At 40.4% G+C, this 12,261-nt stretch overlaps 1 protein-coding gene and 1 pseudogene across 1 annotated transcript in view; both read left to right on the forward strand.

The window, feature by feature from the left end:
• Window positions 1–12,261, forward strand: part of Fbn1 (fibrillin 1) — a 254,992-nt gene that overhangs the window by 93,506 nt on the left and 149,225 nt on the right. The gene's annotated exons all lie outside the window — the stretch shown is intronic.
• Window positions 9,286–10,570, forward strand: LOC105944861 (annotated as a pseudogene).

Genomic DNA, 12,261 nt, shown 5'->3' on the forward strand with positions numbered 1-12,261 from the left:
CTCTCAAATAAATTAAAACATATATCTAAAAATATGCATTTCTTTAAATTCAAGGGCTGTGAGCTAATCCTGTCATACAGGATCATGGAAAGTGAGACCAGAAGGAGACTGAAGTTAACAGACAGGGCCTGCCCTGAGATTTGAGAGATCTAAATTTTAATTTCATGTGCTATGTTTTAAATTTGTTTGGTGACATTAAGAAGATTACTTTACCTGGCTTTTAATATACCCTTGTATAAACAGCATGATCTCTTTGATCACTACTTTGGAGGGGAAGCACAGGTTTTAGCATCAGAATCATTAAATTTGAAATTTTTACTCTGCTGTTTAATGTTTGTATAATTCAGGGTAAGTTCCCTAACTTTACTGTAAGCCTGAGTTTATTTTATTGTAAAATGAGGTAAATCTACTCAGAAACATCATGAGAATTAAGAGATATAAAGTAGCCAGCACTATTCTTATAAATATCCACTTTCTTTTCCTTCTTCTATAAGAAAAGTCACATGATCATCTCATAAGACACAGAAAAAGCATTTGACAAAGTCCAACGTCCCTTCATGACAAAAGTCCTACAGAGATTAGGAATAGAAGGATCATATCTCAATATAATAAGGGCTATTTATGACAAGCCTATAGCCAACATATTACTAAATGGGGAAAAACTGGAAGCTTTTCCACTAAAATCAGAAACAAGACAAGGGTGTCCACTGTCCCCACTTTTATTTAATATAGTACTGGAAGCTTTAGCTATAGCAATAAGGCAAGGGAAGAACATAAAATGGGTACAAATTGGAAAGGAAGAGATCAAGTTATCATTATTTGCAGATAACATGATTCTATATATAAAGGACCCTAAAGACTCTACCAGCAAACTGTTAGAGCTGATAAACACCTACAGCCACGTAGCAGGATACAAAATAAATACACAGAAATCAGTAGCATTCCTATATGCTAACAACAAACACACAGAGAATGAAATCAGAGAATCACTCCCATTCACAATTGCATCAAAGAAAATTAAGTACCTGGGAATAAACCTAACCAAGGAAGTAAAAGATCTCTACAATGAAAACTATAAAACACTCAAACGAGAAATTGCAGAGGACACAAGGAAATGGAAAAACATCTCTTGTTTCTGGATCGGAAGAATCAATATTGTGAAAATGGCAATTTTACCAAAAGCAATCTACATATTTAATGCAATCCCCATCAAAATTCTAACGACATTCTTCAAGGAAATAGAAAAAACAATCCAAAAATTCATTTGGAATCACAAAAAATCCTTGAATATCTAAAATAATATTGAGCAACAAAAATGTGGCTGGTGGTATCACTATACCTGATTTTTAACCTATACTATAGAGCCATAGTAACAAAAACAGTATGGTACTGGCACAAAAGCAGACATGTAGATCAATGGAACAGAATAGAGGACCCAGATAGAAGTCCGAGTAGTTATAGCCACCTGCTATTCGATAAAAATGCCAAAAATACTCACTGGAGAAAAGACAGCCTGTTCAGCAAATGGTGCTGGGAAAACTGGATATTTATCTATAACAAGATGAAAATAGATTTGTCTCTCTCTCCATGCATAAGAATTAAGTCCAAATAGATTAAAGACCTTAACATCAGACCTGAAACTCTGAAACTGTTAGCAGAAAAAGTAGGGGAAACCCTTCAACATATTGGTCTTGGCAAAGACTTTCTGAATATAACGCCAATTTCTCAGGCAATAAAGCCTCAGATTAACCACCGGGACCTCATGAAATTGCAAAGATTTTGTACAGCAAACGACATTGAATAAAGCAAAGAGGCAACCTACAGAATGGGAAAAAATCTTTGCCAGCTATACATATGATAGAGGATTAATATCTAGGATATACAAAGAGCTCAAAAAATTAAATAATAAGAAATCAAACAAGCCAATTAAAAAAAATGGGCTATGGAACTAAGTAGAGAGTTCTTAAAATGTGAAGTTCCAACACTCATCTTGTACATAAACATTTGCTACACAAGCAGCTCATAATGAGGGAATTTTCTATATTTGGTGGCTCTGCATTTCTTTTGTCAGGCTTGTCATCATAAGACTTTCTTAGATATGGATGAATTTATTTGGATTAACAAGAGCATCTGAGATTGGAGCAATGGGTGGGGAGGATTCTCACAGTCAGAGTAACTAGAAGGAAGTGGAGAGAAAAGTAAAACTAGAATAGCTCATTCACTACTTTTTTCTTTTCACTGAGCCTAAACACAATGGTTCCATAGCTAAGACTTTCTGAAATATCAGTCCAGTTACCCACTTAGCAATTAAATAATTTCCCCTTGTCCTATGGACTGGAACCTTATAATGTTCTCCCAATGTTTCCCTACCCATAAATGTCCTGGGGCATGTGCATAGTTCTTTGCTCTTTTCTTCTCCTTCTCCTCATTCCACTACTGCTCCTTCTTCTTTCTTCTTTTTTTGAAGCAAGCCTAGTAGACTGGTCTACTTTTTAAATGAGATTGAGAGTAAGATAGAGAGAGAATTGGTGCACCAGGGCATCCAGCCACTGTAATCAAACTCCAGACATGTGCACCAACCTTGCACATGCATCACCTTGTGTGCCTGGCTCATGTGGGAGCTGGTGATTCAATCATGAGTCATTAGGCTTTGCAGGCAAGCACCTTAACTGCTAAACCATCTTTCCAGCCACTCTTCTCTCTTCTTTTTTTAATGTTTATTATTATTATTAACCACATGTTTCGTATGGATACAACATGTGTTGATACCCTCTTTTCCCTCATCCCTAACCCCAACCCCGATGGGGACAAGCCTCAGGGAGGTTTCAGGTATTCCTCAAGGTGTTGTAGTTTATGCATTGTGGGAGCAGTATTCAGTTATTTTGCTGGGGAGGGAATGCCTCTGGGCATGATGTCTCAACCTGTGGCTCTTATAATCTTTCCTCCCCCTTTCCCACAAAATTCCCTGAGCCATGGTGGGTAGTTTTAAGTTTACTTCAGTGATGAGCTCTTAGGAACCTTTGGATCTATGCTTTGGTAGGTGTTGAGTTACCTCAGGGTCTGTCTCCTTCACCCTGGTGCTGGTTACCAGGTTCAGCATGGAAGCAGCACTCTTGCTCATCTCCCCCATTCCTCTGTGGTTTTAGCCGTGGCTTGGCTGAAGTGTGAGGGGTAGTTTATCTCCTCAGGTCTCTCTACCTTCTGAAAAAGAATAACAGATTCCCCAACAGAGAGTGAAGTCAACATAGTTTAAATAAGATAAGCATTGTCAATGTAGGTAGAATTTGATATATGTAACCCCTCTTTTAGCCAAAGACTTAGTGAGAGCTTGACACTGGAGAGCATAATCTTTGTCTCCATAGGATTCTGATCTGGTTCCCAGCTCCACATATGGGTTCCTTTACAGTGAGCAGATCTCTTAGCCAATAAGAAAGCTATTGGTTAGCCACTGAGTAATAGAGTAATAGTGTGCCACTATTACACTGGCATGTACATTGTGTCAGGGTTCTTGCTTCTGAGTAGTTTAGACCTCTGGTTGCTTAAACCATTGTTGGCCACCCCCCCCCCCCACCCAGTAGCTTATGAAGCGCTTTCCAGCACTAGACAGGCGAATTATCTGGGGATTGAGTTTCTTCTGAATTCCAGAAAAGTCTCTCCATGCTCTATGTCAGCAGCATATGGTATATTCAGCAATAGGGTCTTAGCTTTTGTCTCTGGCAGGTAATCAAATGCTTTGACAGAAAGCTGTCTTGATTTGGGACCTTGTAGGTCTCTCCAATCAACAGCTCAATGTGGATAGCAACCAGTCTCTGGTGCTGGGAGCTATAGGTCAGAAACAGAATTTTTTTTCTTTTAAGCTTAGGCTTCATCCCATCCTCACCAGAGCCCTACTTTTTAGGTGCTCCCTCATTACTCCTTTTGAGCATTATATCTTTTAGGCTATCTCCAAGGATAAAGGTTTCTAGGGTATCAGCTCATTTTGGATTTTATTTTGTGTTTGTTCCTGTCTCCCAAACCCTTCCATCCTTGTTGTCTGGGCCTTGAGTTGCCCATCAGGTATGGCAGCAACTCGAGCAGGTCCAGGTTAGGAACCACAGATAAGTGACACCATGCTGCGTTTGTCTCTCTGTGATTATGTGTGTTCACTGAGTATGATCTGTTCTGAGTCTGTCCACTTTTCTACAAATTTCATTGCATCATTTTTACTTACTGCTGAGTAGAATTCCATTGTGTAAATGTACCACAACTTCATTATCCATTCATCCAATGATGGGCCCTTGGGTTGATTCCAGCTCTTAGCTATAATGAATCGAGCAGCTATAAACATGAACAAATGTCCCTGTATTGATGCATGGAACATTTAGGATCAATGCTCAGTAAGGCAATAACTGGTTCTATTGGTAGCTCTGCATTCATCCTTTTCAGGAATCTTCAACTTGATTTCCATAGTGGTTGTACAAGTTTACATTCCTACCAACAGTGGATGAGAGTTCCTCTTTCCTCTCATCCTTGCCAACATTTGTCATGTTAGAATTTTTAATGATTGCCATCCTTACAGGAGTCAGGTGCAATCTCATGGTTGTTTAATTTTCATCTTTGTTCTCTTCTTAATCCACTCCCATGGAGTTGGAATTGGCTACTGTTTGGGAAAAGCTCCAGCATTCCATTTTCCAGTGTGTCCCTATGTCTGTTTATATCCTTCTGATTGTTACTGTAACAAATTAAACACGACTTTTGGAAACCCAGGGGCAGGAACTTTCCAGCTGAGGGGAGTATGTGGATATGTCACATTCATGATATCTCAGCTATTTATCAAATAGACTAGACATGGACATTGACAGAAGTGACTTAAAGTATTGGCAGGTATGTTGTAACAGCAATGAAAGAAGTAATCAATACAGCCACTTAACTTAAATACTACCAAGCTTATTTCAAACATGGGATGGATTTTCCAGATAAGTGCTAAGAGTGGTGGTACATATAACTATTTGTATATTGATTTAATTTGAAAAATATGTGTAGAGCTGAGTGTAGGGTTGCACACCTTTAATCCCATCACTTGGGATGCAAGGTAGGAGATTGCTGTGAGTTAAAGGCCACCTTGGGACTACATAGTGAATTGCAGGACATTCTGGGCTAGAGTGAGACCCTACCTGGAAAAACCAAAAAAGAAAAAAAAATATATGTATGTATATGTAAGATGAGTGTATTAAGGTAGGTTACTGGGATGGGGCCATATCCCAAAACACTAGACACTTTATTGCCAGGAAGGAAAATTAAATTGATTCTCAGAATACAAACTGATGGAGAAATCTCTGGAATTCTCATTTGCATTTAGATGAAATTTGTATATGTATTTGACCTCTTTCCAGCTGTTCACACATTCAGTCTTTAAAATATGTGCTATACAAACATTCCAGAAATGTGATGTTGCACTCTTGAATCATTCGTATGTTTGTGTGTATGTGTGCGTGTGTGTGTGTGTGCGTGTGTGTGTATGTGTGTGTGTGTGTGCATGTGCATGCACTTGTATCAAAGGACAAAATCCACACAATAGTGTTATGAATGAGTGGATGGAAGTAAAATTCTGAGAAAACTCACTCACAGGTTAAACAAATTTATTTAACATTTTTCTAATGTCAAAGATGAATCTGGGAAAACAGGTGTGGTGGTGTGTGCCTTTAATCTTACTACTTGGAAAGCTATGATAGGATTGATGTGAGTTCGAGGCCAGCCTGGATTACAGAATGAGTTCCAGGTCAGCATGGGGTTGAGAACCCCCTTAAAAAGAAAATAAATTGGGCTAATGTGATAGCTCAATAGTAGGGTGATTGTCTAGAATATACGAGACCCTAGATTCCCAGCACCAGATAGAGAGAGGGGATAGGAAGAAGGGAAGGAGAAAGAAAGAGAAAAAATAAAAAGAAAGGACACAGAAGGAAGGGAGAAAGAACAAATGAAGGAAAAAAGGAAGGACCTGGAGGTAAAGGGTAGCAGGTGGCAATTTACATTCTCAAAAATGCCATCTTGCCCTGCGGAGCTTTTCCCCCTTTGTATGCCACCATTTTAGTGCATGAACATTTGTTCTCATGGTTACAAATTGGTTTCTACACTCCCAAGCATCATATCTTCCTAGAAAAATGCAAGATTAAGGACTAATTTCATTTTATCAGAGAGTGGGCCGTGTTCTTGGACTGTACAACATAGGCCTCTACTTGCATCTTATTGGCCAATCATAGGCTTAAGTCCACTCTTTTTTTTTTAATTTTTTTGCTTTTCTGAGGTAGGGTCTCACCCTGGTCCAGGCTGACCTGGAATTAACTATGTTGTTTCAGGGTGGCCTTGAACTCACAGCAATCCTCCTACCTCTGCCTCCCGAGTGTTGGGATTAAAGGCATGCGCCACCATACCCGGTTTAAATCCACTCTAACTTGAAGGTTACTGGGGAGAAAGGGCGTGTGGAAGTAGAGGATCGATCAGTTGTCTACTTGTCTTAGCTTGCTCAAAGTATGGTCCTTGTGAATCCAGTTCTGAAATTTGACCTACAGGTCATGTTTGATTTATTTATTTATGGGTTCTCAGCCCAGCCTATATATTAATCATTTTTCTCTTATCCTTATTCTATTCTGAAGTTCCCAGATGTTGTTTACATTAGAGAACCCAGCAGGAGTGTAGAGATGACTTTGAAATAATTCCTGCAGAACAGATTACCAGTGTGAGTCCCAGAGATTAAATTGGTGGCATCATCTGTTGTAAGAGTAACAGAATCAGTCAGTGGTCTGTAGCCATGTTGTATTTGCAGGGTGCCGAGGGGGATAAAAAGAAAAACAAGCATTGTGGTAGGTGTTTTATATACATGGTTTCACTTACCTCTCATGCAACTCAAAGCAGAGAAAACAGACTCAAAGTGTAACCTTCTTTTAAGAATGAAAAAAATATGAGTAAACTTCTTTCCAAAATCTCTGGGTAGTTATCTGGGTAGTCTGCATTCATTAATTACTTTGTTGTGTTTGTTGGACCATGGGTGTGACCAAGAATCCGATGAATACTGTAGACCCTCTTCTTCCAAAGTGGTAAAGACAAACTGACTGGATTAGGTCAAATTCTGATTCTGTAGTAAGAAACATGAAAAATCCTGGCTCTGAGGAACTCAAGTGTATGAGTACAGTAGGTCTTTGCCTGGGGTAGTAATCAGGATCCAAATGCTCTCTCAGGTTCTTTCTGGAGCCATTTGGTCTCTGTCCCTTCAGACCTGTCTCTTCTTCATGCAAATGTGCTTCCTTCCATGTCCTGCAGCCTGGCTTCCAAGTCAACCTCACCTGAGGCTTCTGCCATCTGCAAGGATAAAGACCAGTGCACTTTACTCCTCCATCCCAGTGCCAAAGTTCTGTAAGAGATCATGTGGTTGCTCACTTCACTTGCGTTCACATCTGTCCAACCAGTGTACTCAGATTCCTGTGTTCTAGCTGTAGTCTTCAAGGAACACACACGGGACGGGACAAGTGATGCTAATAACCTGGCAGTAGTACTATTTAGCCATAAGACTTTTGCAGGAAAATTGGAAATGCAGTTGAGTAGAGAGTATTTGCCAAAGCATAGCTGCTCCATGCAGAAGTTGTGAATTCTGAGTATCAGTAGTTAAATCCTAGAATGGTGAATGTGATGTATATTGAGTTATAACACTTTTCAAGGTCACTGATATTATATTCCCAACTTTTGCTCTTAAAGGGTTGGAAAATTCAGTTTTAATTATTGGTAACATGCTTTGTAACTATCTAGGGGAACACAATGCAGACCTGTTAATACATCCAGAAAGCTAAAATCTGGTTCAAGTTTTTTCCACAGTTGGAGAAAATTATGGTGTTCAGCTTGCCCCTTAGGGCATGTTAAACCACTTTTAATGCTGTCTCTCATTATTTTCTAACCATATTCACTTTCCACTCATGGCTAACTAGCTGCTGTACATGAAACCTCAATGTCTGGCCAAGCAAATGTAAACTTCTAGCTAGTGGTAAGAGTAAAGCATATCGTGATGTACTGTTAGAGTTCAGTGAAAACAGGATTTCATAGTTGTAGATCTTGTAGTCTCAGGAGCAGCTTTAAGGTTGCTTTTGTCTTTTTACTTTCATGAGGTGGAAGTTTCTCCTATTTCCTATTGGCTGTGCTGTGGCTCATCTGTACATATGATTTAGTTTTAATACTTGGCTCTTCTGATAATTTACCCAAGATGTCTAGGACACAAGTTTTTAAGCCTTTCTTTGTGCATGTGCATTTCTGTGTGTGCACATACATGATGTGTGTGCATTTGGAGGCCAGAGGACAACCTCTGGTAGCAGACTCAAGGACACCATGCACCTTTCCTTTTTAGCTTTTGATTGACAACCTCCATTCTTATACACAATGTACCCTCCCACCACCCTTTTTTGTCCTCCCACCCCTTCTTTCCAGGTAGCCCCTTTTCTATTTTGATACCATCATTGTGTTTTTTGTGTATTTTTTTACACTTATATTATGCAGGTCTCATGTAGATAGTGTCAGCCACTGTGAGGTCAGAAATGTAATAGTCACTGTCTGGGAGATAGCATTCTAAAGCACTCATTTTCTTCCTTTGGTGCTTACATCCTTTCCACCACCTCTTCCACAATGGTTCCTGCACTTTAGACATGTGATAATAATGACTTATTTAATGCTGAACTATTGTCAGATCTTCTTGGCCCTTTGATAGCTTGTAAGTCTCTCTAGTAGTCACTGCCACCTGAAAAGAAAAACTCCTCTAAACAAAAGTGAGTGTAGCATTAATATATGAGCATAAACATAAATATTTAGGGGGCAATTTGGTGGGAATACTATATCCATTAAGAGAAACAACAGTAGTAGTTTCCTCCCAGGTCTTATGACTTACCCAGCCATAGGTTTTGATTAGATTTTCAGTTCCATGCATGGATTCCCTTCTATGGAGCGGGCCTCAAATCCAATTAAAGAGCAGTTGGTTTCCCCATAAACTATGTACCACCATTGTACCAGTCAGCATATCTTGCCTGGCTGGCCAGACTTGAAGTTTGCGGGGTTCACTGCTGCTATCCTCCATATTTTGAGACAGGATCTTAAAGACACATTCCAGTGCCTTGCACCAAACTGGCATTGATGGGCCAGGAAAACAGGACAGTAGAGCCACTATGCAGCAGCAGATTGCGTCCAGAAGAATAGGGTACATTCCTAGCACCAAAAATGACCTCTGTCTTATGTCTGCAACCTTATACAAGTAGCTAAACATCTCAGGGTAAAATGCCAAGGTGTGTGGTAACAGCCAGGAAGCCTCAGTATCAAAACTGCGCTATTGAGACACACTCCGCTGAGAGTCGCTGAGGCTTCCTGCTTCAGCAGTGCTTGAACAGAACCCGGCACTTGACCTGTGCTGCAGCTGGCCACTGGCAGCCAGAGCCCTTTGTCGCCACCTTGCAGCATGCTTGGATCACCCCAAGGCCTCCACTGCAGCAGCTCCAGCACTGCTAATCCAGCCACCGCCATGACCAGCATATCCCCATCACAGGTGCGCCAAGAACTACCGCAAGGACTCGGAGGCTGCCATCAACCGCCAGATCAACCTGGGCTGTACGCCTCCTACATCTGTCTATCCATGTCTTACTACTCTGATTGTGATGATGTGGCTTTAACGAACTTTGCCAAGTACTTTCTTCACCAGTCTCATGAGGAGAGGGAGCCTGCTGAGAAGCTGATGAGGCTACAGAACCAGGGGGGTGGCAGAATCTGTCTGAAGGACATCAAGAAACGAGACCGTGATGACTGGGAAAGGCTGAGCGCAATGGAGTATGCATTACACTTGGAAAAGAGGGTGAATCAATCACTACTGGCATTGCATAAACTGGCCACTAACAGAAATGACCCCCACTTGTATGACTTCATTGAGACTCATTACCTGAATGAGCAACTCTCCTTTTGCTGTCTTCTCTATTATCACATCTTTGTAATTTCTCTACAAGAAGTTGACAAAAGTGCCATTTTGTTGCTGCTGAGATGGGGTATCTTCCTGTCTCAGCTTCCCAAGTGCTGGGATTATAGGCATGTGCCACCTCTTCCAGCCCAAAATATCTCTTAATACATTTCATCAGCTATCACTTTGCTATTTAACTACCACATACTTCTTTCTTCTCAAAACAATGTCCCTAGATGAGAACAGCATAACTTGGTGGGGGGTGGGGAAGAGAGGTCTACTATCATCTCAAAAAGAAACAGTTTTCACTGGCCTGGAGCTCCACAATTAGAATAAACCAGCTGGACAGCAAGCTTCAGGGACCCTTTGGTCTCTGCTTCCCTAGTGCTGGGATTATAAGCACAGACTACCATGCTCAGAGTTTTTGTTTGGTTTTGGGGAAATTTAACTCAGGTCCTCATGCATTTGAGGCAAGTATTTTATCCACTTAACCATCTCTCCAGGCCCGTAACACAATTATTAATTCCAAAGAGCAGGGTGCATGTAGATGAAGTTTCTGGTTTATGCTGTAAAACAGTTGTCACAATAAACTCTGTGTTTCTAGTGAATCTTCCATGAGGCCAGCTTGACTGTCCTGTCAGTGACATGTGCTCAGTCCAGATAACAGATCTAAAAAAAATGGATGGCTATAAAACACCAGGAAAAACCCAGCTCTGGGTTCTAAGACTTTTGGTCATTGGTCTCTGAGAAACAAAAAGGTCTCCTAACATGTTTCCATATCAGAGCACAAGAGATCTTTCTCAGTAATCTTTTAATGTGGCTTCATTGAATCTACACACTGAGTTAGGGAACTGCTGCCTCCCTCCACATGCTCCACTTCCAAGCCTCTTTTGCACAGTTCTCTTATGTGTTCTGAGTATTGTTTGTACTTTCTTCCAACTTGTCTGTCTTCCATTGAGTTCAGTGCCAGACTCTGAACTGGAAACAGTCTCATAAATTTTTCATTCATCAGACATTTTCTTCCAAAGAAAAATTCTGAAACTAGCTGGGCCATCTTGAGAGCTATCTGATAATATATTAGCACATTTCAATGGAGGAAGAGGAGGTGTGTGTATGTGTGTGCACACATTTGTATGTGTAAGAAAAAAGGGAGAGGTTGTAGGATAACCTGTGTACCCCACAAGCAAATTCATACTTGGTTAAAAAAAAAGCCAGTTCCAGAAATTATACATGACAACCAATATATCTAAATAGTATCCTGGTCACTTATTTGGCTTAATATTACAGAAAGTCTGTATTTATATGAGATTTCTCAGGTGCAGTTGATAACAGCTGAACTGTTGTCTTTGCTTTAAGTTTTCTAACAAATCTCTTAGGATTGATGATATCACTGGAATGTTGTGTGTATGCATATCCTGAGAAATGAACTCGGGGCTGGCAGCTAGCATGCTAGTGGGCTTGGATTCTTGTGCCCTGTCAGTTTGAAAGCAGCAGGGGAGTTGTTCTGGAGATAATCCCACCCACCATGCCAGGATTCCATCACTTGTCACTGGTCTGGGCCATGTGTATTCAATACTCAGGTTTCCTAAGAACTGGCCAAATGCATTTGAAGTAAGAGCCTCAACCATAACATTTATATATGAATGTCTGAATATGATACAAGTAAATGCTTGTTTAAAAGAAGGGAAGGAAAAGAAATTTAGTGAAACCATGTAGTTAAATATTAGATATAATTTTAATGCAGATTTTGTTTTGTTTTGATTGATGGCAGCATGACTTACAGATCACACCCTTTTATTGAGGGCCAGCCTCATTTCTAATTGCCTGTCTTATACTAGGTCCTATATTTTGAATGTGTTGTTGTAGTTACTTTTGCATTTCTAGGACAAAATACCTGACCAAAAGCAGCTAATGGGAGAAAAGATTTTATTTTCCTTTACAGTCTTGAGGAGAAGCTTCAGGATGGCAGGGAAAGGATGTGAGAGCAGAGATTGGACATCACATTTGGCCACAGCAGCTGGCAGAAAGCAGCAGCAGAGTGATCTCTGGCAAAACAGAAGCTGGGCTACAGCATCTCAAAGTCTGTCCCCAGCAATATACCTCCTCCATCAAGGAACCACCTCCCACCACTCACTATCTAGGGATCAAACATTCAAAACACATGAGTTTATGGGGGCCATCTGATTCAAACCACCACAAGTATGAAGAATTTTTGTAGTAATTAATACTCTAGCCTTCCCTTATTTTCGCCATTTCAAATATTGGTGCTGTCTAGCCACAGAAGAAAGAAACCCAGGGTCTTCCTTGGC

Source organism: Jaculus jaculus, chromosome 8 (genome assembly GCF_020740685.1).
Source record: "Jaculus jaculus isolate mJacJac1 chromosome 8, mJacJac1.mat.Y.cur, whole genome shotgun sequence".
Classification (NCBI taxonomy): Eukaryota; Metazoa; Chordata; class Mammalia; order Rodentia; family Dipodidae; genus Jaculus; species Jaculus jaculus.